The sequence below is a fragment of the Sinohyriopsis cumingii genome, chromosome 5 (genome assembly GCF_028554795.1).
Source record: "Sinohyriopsis cumingii isolate HCF-2022 chromosome 5, ASM2855479v2, whole genome shotgun sequence".
NCBI classification, from domain to species: Eukaryota; Metazoa; Mollusca; class Bivalvia; order Unionida; family Unionidae; genus Sinohyriopsis; species Sinohyriopsis cumingii.
In genome coordinates, this window is record NC_142965.1 from 83165294 (window position 1) to 83171079 (window position 5786).

Sequence of the window (5786 nt, forward strand, 5' to 3'; positions counted from 1 at the left end):
ATGAGCATATGTCCTTAATATTGTATTTTGATCCTACCTTTGGCTGAAAGATACTCTCATAAAACGAAGAGATAAAAAAAAATTGCTTTTATCCTGTAAACTGCATGCAATTTTTATGTTGGATCATTTCTTAATTTTGACAGGAACCCAGTTGATTTGAAAAAGTGTTTCAGCTATACGATGCTAATGGAGACAACAAACACACCTGGTAAACTGCGGAGAACCGTTTACATAAATGCAACAAGTAAGTTTGTGACCAACACATCCTCTCAGTAATTGCCTGTTAAATGTGCATGTCTGAGATTTTGTAAATTGTCAGGTAATGTGTTCCGACAGTGCATATAACTGCCATAATAGTAGTCTCTTTTCTTTATTGAAATGCCCATCAAGCCCGACTTGGCCTTTACGCTATTTCATAATGACTCCGGTCGAAAAGTGGAAGAGGAAACTCGTAACAGGACGTTAGGTTCATGTATCAGTCTGTATGATTACTTAACCTACACGCTTCTGTGTGACCGAGTGGTCTAAAGCACTCACATGTACGAACGCTGCCATCTGTCCACGTGGGTTCGAGTGTCTTCTCAGCCAATGTGGGTATGTGAAGAAGCTGCCAGTAGCTTCCCATGCGTCGTTGGTTCTTTCATTTTTGTTTCCGAATTCTTCCTCCACCAGTAATACTGGTAGCCATATATAGCCGATCTTGTAATAAGAAATGGCGTTAAACTACAAAACAACAGCAACTTATTCTTCTTTCTAACTCAATGCTATACGCGTCTTTAAACCTTGAATGTAAGTTTCATTTCCTTCTTCACTGTTCATTTTAGGGATTTCTCTCTTGAGTCATCGGGGTATATTATCGTTTATTACTGGTTAATGTTTTCCGAAAATTAGTTATTTGATCAAGTCATTTTCATAACAATTTTGGCATGCCTCTTTGATTCGTTAGCATATTTTAAAGTTCATCTATTTGGTCTCCGTTTTGATGGATTCATTACGATTGGCCAAAAAAGAGTATAATCAACCTTTTTTTCACAATTTCTGTCCAAATAGTGTCGATGGTATCGGACTACTGGGTGATGAAGACAGACTATACCGGGTACGCTGTAGTGTATGGCAGCAGAGAGCGAAATGTGCTGGGCCAATGTACATACCCATATTCGTGGGTCTGGAGCCGGACTCCACAGCTAAATGTTGACCAATGGGCAATCGTTAATACAACCATAGAAAACATGTGCTTGCAAGGAGCCAACTTCCTAGCCACTCAGCAGGCCAACGGTAAATATTAGCTTATATAATTTAGTAAATGACCAAAGTTTCAACTGATTCAGGACGACGGGAAAAGGAAATTAAAAGTATGGCCACGGAACATGAGACATGCACACAGGCGGACGGGCCCACATATAAACATACGGAGAAAGATGAGCCAACGTACATGAATCAACGGATATACATATTGATTGAGATTAAGATAAATACATACATCACATTTTCTTTTAAACTAATTTGTTTTATGTTCTTAAGATTGCAGGATTTGTTAGGAATAAATATATAGTTGCGATAAATACATAGAGAAAGTAGCTATGAGTAATGCTTGTGTTCTATATAAGTCTGTGAGGTGTGGAGTATATTGGAGTGAAGTCTGATCGTCCTTCTGTCTGTCACTTTCCTATGCTATTCATATTTCCTGAGCCGGTTGAGCTGTCTTTATTTTACTTCGTGTGCATGTGTATGATGACTTTGCCATCTGATACTTATCAAATTGGACTTTGCCTGATAAATACATTTTAACTTCTCCTTCATTTGTGAACTGTCTTCTTTATTCATCACGCTTTAATGTTCCCTTCCTACCACCTGATGATCCATTTAATATATTTTCACCAGACCTTGCAAGTGTGTGTATAATGACAGGAAGATTTGTCGCATATGAAAATCCACTCAATCGGAGAAGTCCGTTTTCTTAGTTATCTCACTGCAGACACAGTGACAGATTCAATTGTCTAACACCAGGGGCGTCATGCCCCCCCCCCCCCAACGAATTTGCATGTGCTGTAAAAATGTAAAATTGCTGTTGCCAATATACAAAAATTAACAAGCCCGTCAAGTTTTGCCCCCCCCCCCCCATGAAGTTTTGCCCCGGCCCGTGAATCAAGTTTTGCCCCATCCCCCCACCCCGAAAAAGTTGACGTCCCTGTCTAACTCCCATCTTTACTCAGTTTTCGTACATGATCAATATAACCGGAAATTCAATTACCAAAAAAACAACATAAATCGATATAAGATTCTTTTAACCTGTTCGTTAATCAGTCCTTTTATATATTCCAGAATGCTCGGTGGGTAAGTAATCCTCAAGACATTTACCTTCTTGTAATTGCTAATCATTGTACTATTTAAATCAGATGGATTATTACATGTCTTTGAGCTTATTTCACTAAGACATCACATAGTCAAATATCGACTTCATGTATTTGAATGCTCTATCCTTAACAGTCTCTTTCAGCGTATATTATTTGTTCATACACTGAAATCTATCAAGTAAGACGCTTTATCTACATGCAGTTTTAAAGAATTAAATAACTTCATTAATCGAAAGATCCATTTACGTTTATTTGATTTTCATCTTCTATCTTGCAGTAAATCTGACATTAAACATTTGTAGAATGAAACATAAATTATTTGTAGGAAAGTACTGACGGCTTATATGATATTAATGTCAGAAAATACATCAACAAGTTCCTTTGAGACTACCTTTTATTGTAAATTTCACCTAAACACATATGTATATCCTTTCGTAGATTGTCTTGTTGAGTCTTTCCAAGTCCAACCCAATTTCAATCTGAGCATGGTGAGTAGATGGGATAGTATTAACATTAGTAACAAAAACGGTCCAGTAGAGCGTTTTATTGTTTATATATTTGGTCGATTTGTTTTATTTGTATAAATACGTTTTACATATTGCGTATTATTATTATTATTATACAAGAGGTGGTTGCTTCTACATTTTGTTATTTGAGGTAACATTATTTTTCCATTAATTCACTCACCCTATACCGTGCTATTGCCCATTAATGTATTAGTTTCAGCACATCTTTGAACAATATAATATTTATCTAGAAAATCGTAAAAAGTAATACAAATGAAAATATTTGTTCTAAATGAGTATGGGCTATGTCACGATTCTGCATATTATTTTTTGTACATAAGCGAGTAAATCTTTGTCTTGATAGGTTTGCCGAATATGAAAGTTATTCGAAAAGTGTTGTGAGACAGCTGTAAATGTCTTTCTATATGATTGTTGATGATATGTTTTCGTAAAAGTATTGTCTCTAAATTATACCGTACATAACAAGATATAATACGGATTTATTCATTTGTCTACTATTTACCTTTCAATTATTTATTGCTGAACGCATATGGATCACGCTGTGTAAAGAAACCCTATTTTCAACGGGATCGCAGCCATCATTTTTCCTCATTAATTCGAACAAAACAAAGAAAATCGTTGTCACATTGTACGAGTACAAAGGTGTTGCGAACTGGCACTATGCTGTAACATTTCGATTGTAATTTAATTTAATGTATTTATATACAGTACCTCGGCAGATGGTACGAACAGAAATGGTTACCACAATCTTACATTCCACCAGAAGAACTTTTCCAGGATTACACTCACAGCTATGTCCTCAACAATAGTGGATCCGTCATGACCTATATCAATGGAAGGTAAGAAGTACAAAAGGCAATGAAAACCAGATGTTGCGTGATTTTGTAGTAATCAGAAACGAATACCAGGCAGTGCATTTAAAGAACATTATTTTACTAATCTCCATTAATTCTCTGTAATAGGCAGAGTAGCAGCAATATTGTGGGAAATAAGTATATGGATATTCATTGGACTCTTGAATTTTAATGTACAGGTTTCGACTGGATTAACGTCTGAGGTTTTTTTTGTATGCTGAATTCAAAAACTGGAAAGGTTTGTGCTATGTGGGTAATCTATCCTTCTTTTCTGATACAGAATCTGGGGCTGTCTATCGTCAGTTTGAGGCCATAGTACTGCGATCTTAGTAATTGTAGCTCATTCGAAGTCATCTTGTGCACATTCCCAGCCAGTCCATCTGATTTCATTATAGACATCTTCATGTGACAGTAGGAAACAAAATCATGACAATAATTGGAACGTTTTACTGAAACTGTCAGATATATTGAACAAAGACATATCTTACATACTAAACCCTATCATACTAATAAATGAAGGACGTACAGTAGATACAACAATCGCCAGGGGACCGAGATACGGCGTTCACCTCACAATAACTCAACTATTCAGCAAAGCATACGGGTTGATAGGGACAAATATTGAAGTTTTACAAATCCATTCCAGTAAATGGTTTAGTTTTGTTTACTCTTAATGGTATATATGTTAAGGAAGTTTGGTAAATGTTGCAGCAATGGGGGGTGGGGACTTGTATATGCTGTTGTTGAAAGGTACTCATTAGAATTTTTAATAGTGAAAGAATAATACCTATTGGCAGTTACCTGTCTTCACACGTTTTCTAGAGTACTCGGTTGGGACTTTCAACCCACGGGTTATGCTCTCTAGTTCAAAATAATCCCAAGTCTAAAAAATCTTTGCATACAGGAAGCCATGTATGATTTCTGTGTTCTTATGTCATTATGGTGAGTTTTGGCTTAAAGATACGTACACAAAGTGAAGAGATAAGATAAAGAAATTGGTTTTGTTCTAAAAACTGCATGCAATTTTTTATGTTGGATCATTTGTTAATTTTGACAGGGATCCAGTTGATTTGAAAAAGTGCTTCAGTTATACAATGCTGATGGAGATAACAAATACACCTGGTAAACTGCGGAGAACCGTTTACATAAATGCAACAAGTAAGTTTGTGTCCACCAAAATCTCCTAGTAATTGCCTGTTGAATGTGTGTTTGGAATTGTCTGAGTTGACAATTAGTGTGTTTTGATAGTGCAGTTAAATGCCATAATAGCAGTTTATTTTCTTGGCTCAAAGAATCATCAGGCCTGAATTGACCTTTACGACAATTCATAACGAATCAAGTCGAAAAGTTGCAGAGGGAAATCCTTGTGACAGTACGTTATGTTCATGTATCAATCTGCATGTTTACTTACCCTCCTTGCATCCCAAAGCACTTGCCTTTACCGATCACTGCCGTCTCATCTTTGGCCGCGTGGGTTCGAGTGTCGGCTCAGCCAATGAGGTTATTCGAGAAAGCTGCCAGTAGCTTCCCATGGGTCGTTAGTACTTCCCGTTTTTTCCGGATTCGTCCTTTATCAATTATACTATCCGCCATATATATATATATATATATATATATATATATATATATATATATATATATATATCCTATCTTGCCCTGATAAATGCCGATAAACCCCAAAACAACAGCAACAACTTTCTCTTCTTTCTAACTCATTGTTCTACATGTCTTTGCAACTTGAATGTAAGTTTCTTTACCTGTTTCACTGTTTAATCGGTCTATTGCTTGCTCTCTGATTAATCGGGATATATTAGCGTTCATTATTTGTTAACGTTTTCTTAAAATTATTAGTTTTTTCGGCCGCTCCGGTGGCGTTCACCTCGGATGGTTGATGTCGCAGATTCGAACCCCGGTCGAGTCATACCAAAGACTTAGAAAAATAGTACTAGCAGCTACCTCGCTTGACGCTCAGCATTAAGAGATTAGTGTTAGGACTGGTCGGTCTGGTGTCAAGATAATGTGACCGGGTGGAACATGATGCCAAATGTCTG